This window comes from Pantherophis guttatus, chromosome 15 (genome assembly GCF_059756535.1).
Source record: "Pantherophis guttatus breed Tessera chromosome 15, ASM5975653v1, whole genome shotgun sequence".
Classification (NCBI taxonomy): domain Eukaryota; kingdom Metazoa; phylum Chordata; class Lepidosauria; order Squamata; family Colubridae; genus Pantherophis; species Pantherophis guttatus.
The window spans coordinates 16,107,599-16,119,828 of NC_142077.1; positions in this window are offsets into that span (position 1 = coordinate 16,107,599).

The window sequence follows — 12,230 nt, forward strand, 5'->3', positions numbered from 1 at the left end:
ATGGCTGCTGTGGGTGGTGTGTGTTTTTCTTTTGTTTCCTTTTCTGCAGCGTTGCTTCTGTGATCCTGCTTTTGGATTATTTTGACCATGGGTCGGTGTCGTCCTCGTTATCTGCTTCGTGAAAAAGACTGAAGGGTTAACGTCACAAGGGGCGGTACCAAGGCTGCAGAAACTTTGATAGGCACTCAGTACACCCAATCATCAATCAAGTTACCCAGAAGTAGGATTGGCGGCGCATCGAGCATAAAAGGGACGTTCAGGTAGGACAACGTCCATTTCATCGTCCACCCTTAACTGCTGGTATGCCTGGGCCAGGTCTAGCTTGGCGAACACAGATCCCTGGCCCAGGGAATGTAGCAGGTGCTGCACTACCAGAACTGGGTAGGCGTGGCCGAGGAGTGCCTTATTTAATGTCGCCCGGTAGTCAGCACAAATTTGGATCCAGCCATCTGCTTTTATAGGTGTAACAATCGGCGTCTCCCAACGGGCAAATTCTACCGGTTCGAGCACCCCTTGCGATATTAGTTTATCCAGTTCCGCATCTGCCCTCAATTTCAGTGCAAAAGGCACACGGTGTGGTTTGAGCCGCCGCGGGGGAACCTGTGGGTCCAGGCTAAATGATACAGGGGTGCCCTTATAACAACCCAGTTTGCCATCGAAGACTGATGGAAACTCGTGGATTAGAGTGTCTAGGTCGGTTGACCGGATGGCATTCACCCCACGAATGGTGAGCCCCAATGCCTCGAACCAATTCAATCCAAGCAAGCTCGGTAACGGGGATTCTACCACCACCAATGGAAGGCGGCCAGTGAACCCCTTAAATTTAACTCTGAAATGTCCAGAACCGATTATTGGAATAGGGGTACCCTAGTTGTCTCGTAAGTACAGGTGACAAGGTGCGAGGCGGCTTTTAGCTATACGAGGAACGAGCTGCTTCAAAGTACTCCACGAGACGATGGACGTCGCCAAGCCTGTGTCCACCTCCTTCAGGCAGGGCCGTCCTTCAATTGAGACTGTTAAGCATATTTTCTGACGGACAGGCAGCTTAGCACCAGGATATACCATATTCACTCCCCCGATCTCTCGGCCCCACGAAAAATGGCCTCCTTGGGCACCCGCTCTTCTCAACGGCGCCCGCAATAACCTCTGGGGGGGCGGGGGCGGCGCTGCTGGTTGCGGCGATCTGCAAACCCTGGTGATATGGCCCCTGCGACCACAACGGCGACAAATTGCCTCATTAAAACGGCAAACGGAGCGTGGGTGTTTTCCCCCACAGCTCTTGCAGTCCCCTTGCATCAACTTTGCTTGCCTGCTCGGCTGCTGTGTTTCTTTAATCCGGTCGACGTCCCCCTCTAGATTCTCTTCTCCGTCATCGCTCCACTCATCAGCGTTATAATGAATAGCCTCACATTTTTGTTTATTTGACTGTTGGCCCCGGGGAAGGTCGGCGAGGGAGAGAGTGGCTAGCTCAGCGGCACATCAAGGGCCTCTTGGAATGTCAGCTCGGGTTTAGCAATCAGGCCCCATTTAAGATTCTCGTCCCTCACGCCGCTGACCAGTCTATCTAATAAATAGTCATCTAAGTCCACAAATTGGCAATGTCTCGCTGCTTTCCTTAGGGCCGCCACATACTGACTAATTGACTCCCCCTCAGCCTGATCCCGATGATAAAAATGCTGCCTTCTCGCAATCCGGGACGGTGCCGGGGCATAATGTTTTTTTAATTTAAGCATGAAGTCCTCCCAAGTACCAGCGTGAATGGACTGAGGGGCCATTAAAGTCATAGCTGTCTTGAACATTTCAGGCCCACAGAAGCTTAAAAAATACGCACACTTCCGTTCACTAGACAAGTCCCGATAATCATTGGCTATTCAAACCGGGCTACATATGCCTCCCATGACTCCGTCTTAGGGTTGAACGGGGCAAAATTCTGTGAAGCAGCCATTCTCTCCTCAGATCTCTGCGTTAACGTCACGAGAGGACTTTCTCTGTTAATGCAGACTCTCAGACTGCCCGGACACGCTTCTTTTTACTCACGGATGGCTGCCAATACACATCCCATCCTCGTCGCCACTAATAAATACTTGCAGCCTGAATGAACACACTCTGAAGCAACATCCAACAGCAACCTTTTATCTTTATTAACGAACTGTAACAAGCATAGCAACAACTCCCGCACTTGCCAGCTCCTTTTATACTGAGCTGTCAACGTCTTAACCAATCAGAACAGTTGGAGCAACCAGCCCTTCCACTAGGGGACGCACCTTCACTTTCTTAATATGTAACACTGGGCTTTTTTCCTTTCTGGCAGCCAGTATTCCTGCTTGTTGCGGGGCCATTTTGGGTCTAGCACAGCTGCTTTTACATTGTGGGTGAGCCAGTTGTGTTGTGTTGTGTTTTGTAGGTTAAAAAAGGGCAAAGAAGTGACATTGACTTGGCCACGCCCACCCAGTCACCTTATCACCAAGCCCCGCCCACTAATTAAGCCACGCCCACAGAACCGATAGCAAAAAAAATTAGATTTCACCCCTGACTGAGAGCGTATGCACCAAGACAAATTCCTTGTGTGTCCAATCACACTTGGCCAACAAAAATTCTATTCTATTCAAATCCACCAGGTGGACCTGGATGAAAGCATGCAAGAGGTTTTATGCTCTTCCTCCCGTCACTCGACACTGTCCTGTTTCCCCATTGGCTGGAGACTAGCAAGCTCTCGACCTATCCGGAGCTCCTGTTCAACAATATGGCCTTATTTTCCCCAGCAACCCACTGTCTCCATGGCCTGGTGTGATTGTGCATCACTAACTTTCCATTGTTCTTTTGCATAAATTGTTTATTTTTGAAATGTTTCTGTTAAGCTATTGGTCAGAAAGCCCTCCCCCACTTTTCTTTCTAGACTTTTCTGAACCACTTTGTTCACTGTAAGAACAATACCATTTTAACTAGTTTTTCAAAAAGTTCCTTGACTTTCTAGTTCTTTATTTTCTTTATTTATTATGCAGAAGTGAAAGCTGTAATGAAACATTATTTTAGAAGCAATACTTCATATCCCATAATATCGGAATCCCATACCTGCCACGGCTGCAGCCTTGGAGCCCCCAACCTCCCTTCGCCCTCCTTCCTTCCCCTCCTCCATCTGGAGGAATAGGCAGCGTTCAAGGCCTGGACCAGAGTCTGAATGAGACTGTACACAAGGGGATAATTTGTGATCTTTCTTCTGTTCCATTTCCATTGGGTCTCCAGTGGGGCTTTCTGGGTGCATCTTCTGCGGCCTTTGACAGAAAAGACGTTCTTTGAAAGAGAACAGCGGAAATAAAGATCTTGAAACTTTTCTTCCACAAAGAAATGGGGTTCAAAGGCAGAATCCATTGGCCTTTCTTTTGCCAGATAACCAAAGTTCCAAATACTATGGATGTATTTGTAAAGTCTGTGCTTTGTCAAAATTAATCTTCCCAAAGCTGTACAGATCCAGACTTTCCCTTCAATGGATCCTGGCAAATGCATAAGTGTTAAATGGAAAGGAAGGATTCTGTCCTTAATGGGAACATTTTCTATGAAGTGAACAAAGACGTTGACTTGTCTCCACTTAGAGAGGGAATCCCTGAGGGCTGTTGTGTATCCAGTTGTTGAGAACAGTTGTGATATAACCACAAAAATTCCACTCCTGACAAGCATAGGAGGAAAAATCCTCATGAAATTCTCTCCCTTCTCTGTGTCTGAAGCAAAGAGGCCAATCAGGGTCCATCTGAAATGGAGGCGCAGCTGGACAATTCTTGGGTTCTGGAATCCTTCTTTGGGGAGCATCTGGTGGAAAAAGGGGAATTTCCTTTTATCACTCAGAGCCTCTGAAACAAGGTTATTACTGATCTGAAAAAGCAATGAAGAAAGTTGTGTTATATTGGGGGTCAGATAAAGTCCAAAACTTTATTTTTTAATAAATTCAACTTGGTATTGATGAACAAATTAAATAGATTATTGTTGATTAGCAATTATGCCATATCAATAAACAGAATATTAAGCACAGAGTGTTAACGACACTGTATATAAAAATGGAGCCCAAGAAACAAATTAAATAAAAAAGAATAAGAATAAAAAAAACATATTTCTGTATCACAACTTATTGCAATCAGACCCACATGTCTATGGAGATTCTCAGTCGTCCAGGTTCTTCAGCTCTGGATGAGAAGCAAAAGGTCTTCAAAGAAAAACCAGAAAGTCCAGTTGCCTCTTGAAAAAAGCACCTTTGGGACAATCAGATCCAGATGTGCAAGTGTCAAGTGAGTGTTTAGTTCCAATAAAGGGCCATATTATATCTTTAATTCTGACTGAACAGCAAATGTGTTGCTTTAACACAAGTTTCCCAATAGGTTGTTTGTCTAATGTGCAGCCCAAGACTCTCATCTCTCTCTTTCTTATGCAGTTGACATTCAATATTCCAGATTCTTGGTGAAGCAATATTTGTTTATTTATTTATCTACCAACTTGATTATTTTTGGGGCTGTTCTCTAGTTACACAAGAGATAAGGAGACCACAGCTCCTAATATAATTTGTCAGTTGCATAATCTTAGAGGGCTTTATTTGAAATTCTGCATCTTCTAATCCAGAGAACTTGGGGACTCTGTCAGGTTCCAGAGATTTAATTGTACACTAAGAAATTCATTATTGAATATATTACTGAAATAAATGAACTTTTGCATGATATTCTAATTTTTCGAGTTTCACCTGTATATAGGTGCTACTATTGCCAACTTGAATACAACTGCAAATGGCAGGCGTTTTATCTATGTGAAAATCAACATGCCAATAGTTTATCCACAAATAGGATATTTTTTGAATAGCTGAATAGTTGGGAGAAAATCCTCTTCAATGACCTTATTGCTTTTCAGGCCTTGTATGAGAAATTTGAACAAGAATGTAAGAAAAAAAAAACACAACTGACATGTTTGCTAATATGGAGAAAAGCAACTCTTGAATTCCATGATTGCATCTATTGCTCACCCACCACTCACTTTACCAGAGAGAGAAAAACACACACAAACCTGCGGGACTTTATAAGGTGCTACTAATGTTGACATCTGGATGGAAATTTCCCTGTCAGCTGCCTCAAGAAGAGCCAGGAGGTTCTCCTTCCTTCCACAGCCGTAGTTGGGGACATTGGCTTCTCCAGTGGAGAGCATGTCCAGCAAGGCATCTGAAGTGTGTAAAGTATTCAAATAGTTGTCATGGATGTTGTAGCCCAGTGTGAGGTTGTGCAGGAGCTGGGAGTTCTTGTTGACCCCTTGAATGTTGAAAATGAATAGTAGGGTGTATATAAAACTAGAAGAAAATGTACTGTGGAAAAATGTTCAAGTTATTATCAACAGTAACAAGTAACTTTTTAAAAGAATTTATTCCTTTTTGCCTCCACAAACCTACTGAGTCTTAAGCCAATATTGATCCAAAACCAATAATCGGTTATAGAAACATGGGAATGGGCTGGGCAGAGGCAACTACAACTGTTTCAGTCCCTCCTTTAAATAAAATGAATTCAAGTGATGAACTCAGGAGTGAACGGGGAGAAGAAAATAATCTGCATTGCCTTCAGGTTTTTTAACCCCATCTTTGGATTTGAGTCTCTTCTACAAAATAAAAAAGGAGGCAAATTATAGAAATCAAAATCATTCAGGAAATTAGACAAGTCCTATAATATAAAATTAAGTGAAATAAGACAAAAAAGAAGGAGAGTGTTAGAATGCAAATGGAGGGGATGCAACTCCATCACCGTGAATGACTTACGCATGAGAAGGTATAGAAGGAGCAGTGTGGAAAGGCAACATTATAGGTGATACTTGTGTTTCAGTTAAAACTATACCAACGAGATGGTCTCCTGGTCTGTAAAAGCTCAATGGTGTATTTTCATCCTGGTGGTCCAAACTCAGCAGGCATTTTCTTCCAAGCTTCCCAGAAACTGACTGGGACACCAGCAGCATCAGAAGCAGAAGCAGGAGGTCCATAATTCGTGGAGCTTTATTAATCTTCTTCCTGTTTCTAACACCCACAGCAGGAACACTTGGGAGAATTCAAAACACTCTCTTGAAATGCCAGCGACTTTCCTGATACAGAGAAACGCTCAGCTTCACTTGGAAAGGAGAAAAGGGTACAATCAAGAGCACAGATCCTGCCTGCCCCAAAACTTGTTCCCACAGAGCTTGACTGAACAAATTTATGCTTTTCTGATACAAGATCCTTTGCATATGGCTTCAATCTGATGTCTCTATCACAGGTATGGAGATCTCCAAGGCCCAGATAATCATTATTAATTACAAGGAGAAGCCACTTCTCCTCTTGGGATCCTGAACTTCTTCTGGGCTCCATGTGCAGAGGAGAGGATGGAGAAAAGCTTGTTTGTGAAAAGCCACAACTACACTCCTGAGGTCAATTCCTGTAGTGGTTGTGGTCCTTCCAGTCAGGATGTGTCAGGAAAGTGATGCTGGAGAAAGATAGTCCAATAACAAGGGAATTGACCTCTGCTGTCCTTCAACTGGGTCTCTTGTCTCCAGGGACTTGCAGGGGAAGGTCACCCAGAAGTATGGAGTTTGGTGCCACTCTAGGTTGGTGACCCTTAACTCTTGTGCTGCCTTTCTTCTAAGGCCGAGGAAGCAATCAGTCCCCTTAGATTCTGCCACAGGTGGAGAGTGGGGCCTGTTTGGGCCTTTCTTTCATATCAGAACTTCATAAATTGGAGCTGATTTTAAAAAGGGGGACCCCTATGACGTTCCCATCTCTGAGGCTGTGGGGTGAAGCCCCCTTCCCTAAAAAGCCTCCGAGGGCTTTGAAGCTGCTCTTGGGGCACCTGAGTCCCTGGTTCATTGGGATCCATTGTTGACGGATTGTGTCTCTTCTCTGGATGAGGAAGACGGAGACGTCCCCCTTTGCCCAGAAGGGAGAACTGGGGAGGGGGCTGATCTGAAGGAAGAGGAGGGTCCCCATCCCAGGTTCTCCTCTCAGGGCCTGGCTAGGAGGTCCTGGGGGGCTCTGGGTGGAAGGCCAGGCGGAGGCCTGGGAAGGGGCTCCTCTCCTCCCGGAGGGTCTCTGCCAGGTCTCCCTGGAGCCTGGAGGGGCCCAGAGGGGAGGGAGCCAGAGATGGGGGCCCAGGAGAGGCCCAGGGAAGGGGGCCAGGGGCGGCTGGGGCCGCTTTCCTCTCAGGGAGGCCGGGGGGACCTTTCCCCACACTGGGCGGAGGAGAGTCTGGGCTGAAGAGGAGCCTCGCAGGAGGAAAAGCCTCTCCGGCTTCTCTCCCATGGTCTCCATCCAGGCTCCCACCTTCCTCCTCCCCAGAGCCAGAGGCTTCGGGGCCCCCAAAGAGCTTCCTGGGCCGGTCGGCCAGCAGCTTCCCCCTGAGGAGAGAAGTCAGGATGGAGGCTCTGAGGGGGGAAGGGAGGCCTGGCCCTTCCTCTCCCCTCGGCTCCCCCAGCTCTGCCTCGGTCTCTGCTCAGCAACGGAACCAGAAGGAGGAAGGTGATCCTCTGCTGATGGAGGAGGAAAATAAACATTTATATATATGTTAAAAAAGAGGGGAAAATCCTTCCTTCCCTGGTTGCCCCCCCAGTGTCCCATATCCCCCTCCTGCCCCCATGAAATCAGGGAAAAGGGGACGGGGGATTTGGGCCTCCCCCCCTTGGGAGGCCCTTCAGTGGAGGTCATCTGTCCGAGTGTCCAGTGCAGGGCCTCCCAGGGCAGGTGGCTCAACCTCAGCAAAGGCCTCTGGACTTCAACTCCCAGAATCCCCTGTCCAGCACTCGGGGTCCTCTTTCCACGCTTTAGCTGTCCCTCACGCTGCCTGTAGGGGGCAGCCTACAGTCCGGCCTTTCATTCCCAGCTGGCCCCCACAGGCAGTGAACAGGACAGCTAAAGAGGCCAAAGACCCCGCAGCCTCCTCCATTTTGTGGCCTCTTTTTTCCTGAGGCGATTCTCCCTCCCTCCATTTTGAGGGGAGAAAAAAGCTGAGGGAGATTTTCTCTCCTCTCCAGCCAGGAGTCAGGAAGGTTCCCCAAAGGGGGGGAGGGAGGTTGGGGGAGGGGAGATCTGCAGCCCCTCCCGGTTCTTTTGGGGGAGCCCCAGAGGATCCCAGGCACAGAGGGGCCCCCAGAGGTCATCCAGCCAGACCCCAGCCCAAGCAGGAGCCCCTCCGCCCTCCTGGAGGTTTCCCTCCGGGGCCTCCGAGCTGCCTGTGGGCCCTTTGAGGGCAGCCGGTGTGGGTGGGTGTGGAGGAGGCCTGCAGAGCGGAGGACCAGGGGCCTCATCCTGGGTCGGCCATGGAGGCCCTGAAAACAGGGACTGAGATTCCGAAATAGGCTCCCTCCGTTTCCCTCGTTCTGGTGGGGGGGAACCTTCCCCTCCCTCCCTCCCTCCTTCCTTCCTTCATCCTCCCTCCCTCCCTGTGTGGCTGAGGCTGAGCCCCCGTCCGGTTGCTGCCTTTGGGCCCTTTGAGGACTCCTGTGGCCCCCACAGCCCTCCTCTCCCCTCCACCTGGACTCGGGGCCTCCTGTGGCCTCCCTGGCCCCCCCCCTCGGATCAGGCAGGGGACGATGGGCCTTTGCAGGTGGGACGTAGGGCTTCTGGATCCGGGGCTCTGGGCACCATCTGCAGGGCTTGGAGGGAGCCGTGGCTGAGCCCATTTTCCCCCCAAGTTTCCTCCCTTGAAGGCTCTGCTCCCAAGTGGGGCCTGTGAAACCTTGGCCAGGTGTGTCCTTGGAGGCTGCCTGTGGGCCCTGGCTGTCTTTGGGAGGCCGAGGCCTTAGAGAGGCTCCAGAGGCCTTTCACGAGGAGAGTCTCTGCTCCCCATGGAAGCCCTCAGAGCCCTCAGAGGAGAGAAAGTTGAAAGGCCTGGATGGCCTTGAAGTAGTCCGCCTCCCTCCCTCCCTCAGAATAGTTAGTGCAGAAGATCCTCTCCTCCCATTAGGCCCTGCCTGTTCCTGCCCCCTTTGCCTTCCAGCGCCATATTATCCCCTTCCAACCACAGGCCTCCCCTCCCCTCCCCTCTCGACTTCAGCCCTAAGAATAGGAAACGTCTGGAAGTCTCTCCCTGATCCTCTCCCCTTCCACCCTCCCCTGCCTCCCCTGGACCCCCCCCCCACTTCTCCAGAGGTCCCTAAGGTCCCCCAGCCCCCCTCCCCTCCCCCTCCCCCCTCGACTGTCCCCACTTTTCTTTTATGTACCCTGAGAGCTTCTGCACCAAAGACAAATTCCTTCTGTCTCCAATCACACTTGGCCAATAAAGAATTCTATTCTATTCCTGTTCCTATTCCTATTTCTTATTCTTATTCTTATTCTTATTCTTATTCTTATTCTTATTCTTATTCATATTCTTATTCTTATTCTTATTCTTATTCTTATTCTTATTCTAATCCTATCCTATCCTATCCTATCCTATCCTATCCTATCCTATCCTATCCTATCCTATCCTATATGTACTCATTTCATGTGTTTATGGCTATGTTTTGCTAATTTATATCCATTTATTTGTGCCATTTTTTTATGTGTCCATGTCTATGTTTAAACTGATACAAGTTTCCTTGTACTTGCTGACAAATTAAATAAACAAACAAACAAACAAACAATAAGCGAAGGGGGGTTGGCGGGATGTGTGAATCGGATCAGAGTTTGGCATTCAGGGAAAAGAGGTGGGAGAGTGGCAGAGGGACAGAGAGGCATCTTTAGAGATGGGGGGGTCCGGGGAAACTTTCAACCTGTAACATTCAAGCCTTTTGAATCAGATCTTGCCTTGCTTTTGCCGCTACCATCTCAAACTCAGTACAAGGACCTCTTCTCTACTTCAATGGAGTCGGGGGGGGGGGGGGCTTCTTTCTCAGGTTTTGAACGGAGGCAGGCCTGACACTTTGATTCCCCTCCTCCCACTTGGAGCCCCAGAGATGACTTTGGATGCTGGTTTCCAGAATTCCCAGTGAGGCCATGGCTCAGGATACTGGGGCTGCTCCCCAGAACAGAAAGAATTATTCAGCAGAAAGGCTGAAGGGAGCAGAAGGGAGAATGTGACTGTGACCCTCCCTGGGTTCCCTTCTCTCTCTCTCTCTCTCTCTCTCTCCTGCCAGGCGTTGGGAGGAAGAATGGAGGATTCACAGGGCATCCCAGACTTTGCTCAATGTTGGCTTAGAGAGTTCTTAGAACCAACCAGGATGGCTTTCCTGCATTGAAGAGCTTGACCTAGTCCGTCATTTTTCCTATAACAGCTGGCGACTCCGCCGGGACTAGGTGCAAGGCGATATTTCGCTGAGGGCCATTCGACCCCTTGGGACCATTGGGAAGTCGCTCCTGAACATTCTCCAGGCGCCACGGGGATAAAATCTCGGGGAGACAGCAGCGATAGCCCTATGGGACCGACGGACCTCTGATCGAGTCCAAGAACCCTGCGGTGCAGGAAAGGTGGTCTGAACAAATTCCTGGCCAGGAATCTACAGAGTGGGAGCGTTTTTAAGTGAGTATATTGTAAAAGAATCGTACCTGCCTCATTTGAAGGCAGACGGAGGGACCTGATCACTCCCTTGGACTCATGTGTCAATCCAGACATGGAAAGGTCTTAATTTACAGGATATGTTTTCAGGACGGTGGCCAAAGTTACCTGGCCTGCAGGCCATTTTTGGCCTGGTGGGATTAATAGCTGCAGGGTGTATTTTTCTCCCATGGATTTTACCTCTGTTTGTTAAAACTATTTCTAAAAGTCTATCCTTGCTGGTGGAACGTAAGACAACTGCTCACGTGATGGCTATGTGGGATTACAAACAGCTCCAGCAGGAAGAGGACTTATAGGTGTGACTCGTCTGGATAAACAGATGAGTCACAAAGGGGGGTATGAGCCAGGCTAAGATTCGATATTGGGATAAAACTCAAATATTAGAAATCCAAATCTTTGGTCAAGACAGAAGTGCCTCTTCCATGCCAAGGTGCTGAGATGACAAACGGTATTTGACGTAGGTACAGAATTGTACAAGGGGCAAACTGACCCTAAACAGGTACATCCTGTTGTTTAATGTTTATTACACCCCAAATGTCATGTAGATTCTAGAGAAGAAATACTGCTTCCCTTACTGTCCTCTTTACTGCTCATGAGGCGCCTTTGTGCCCCTTATCTCCTCTTTTGTTATGTCTTGAGCTCCGGAGCTGAAAACCTGAGCTTGTGGGAAAAGGGCTGTTATGTCTTTCCTAGAGATAGATTAAAGGGTAACTTCTACGTGTGAAATGTTTCATTCTTCGTAATAACTTTGCCTTTATACTGTATAAATATCTGGTCAAAATCAGCCATCTTTGTTCAGACCCTTCGCTGTCTTTGGACTGTTTGAACCTTGCACAATAAACTCTTTCCTGCATTGAAGAGCTTGACCTAGTCCGTCATTTTTCCTATAACACTCTATGGGTCTGGGCTTTGCTTTCCCCTGAGTGCCTCATACATGGAAAGAAGTGGCAGTGGAACATGGGATATGGTCTCCCCCATTTCCAGGACTCAGAAGATGGAACCTGGAGGGAGATTTTGCTCTGCTTTCATTCCCCAACACGAGGCTCCCCAGCTTCCTTCTCCTAAGAGGGGCTCCCCATTCATACAGGAAGAGTCCTGTCTGGCATCCCTGCAAGATCCCCCTTGCCTGGCCTGGGCATGGGAAAGGGAGGCAGGGGAACATGGGATATGGGCTTCCTCATTCTTTGGTCTCAGAGAATGGAAGTTTGAAGGGGATTTTGCATAACAGCTTTCCATATCCCTCCCTCCCTCCCTCCTTTCCAGGGGTGAGTTGCTTCCTTTATTTCTCCATCTCTTTTCACTTGGTTTTCTCTCACTTCTCGCTCTCTCTGTTTGTCTGTGCATGTGGGGTTTTTTTTCCCCAACTATGCAAAGTTCTGATAAGTAGTTTTTCACTATTTTTTCATTTAGTTCTTGGAGTCAGGCCACACTATTACATCAGCCCTTTTGTCATTGAGCATCAGCTTTCAAAGTAAAGTAAAGTTTGGCTCCAACTCAACAAGCAGATCCGTGACATGCTCAGGCATTAACTATCCCCCGAGGTTTTCTCTAATTGCTATGCCAACAAATGTCACATTTCTTTTTATCTTCAGCCACAGGTGCCGTGTATTCCCTCTGGGGCCAATTTCAAGGCTGTAGATCCCAAAGCTCTCAATTCTAGATGACAGATTTAATTCCTTCTCTACCCTATCATTATGAACCACATGGGAATTATTTCCC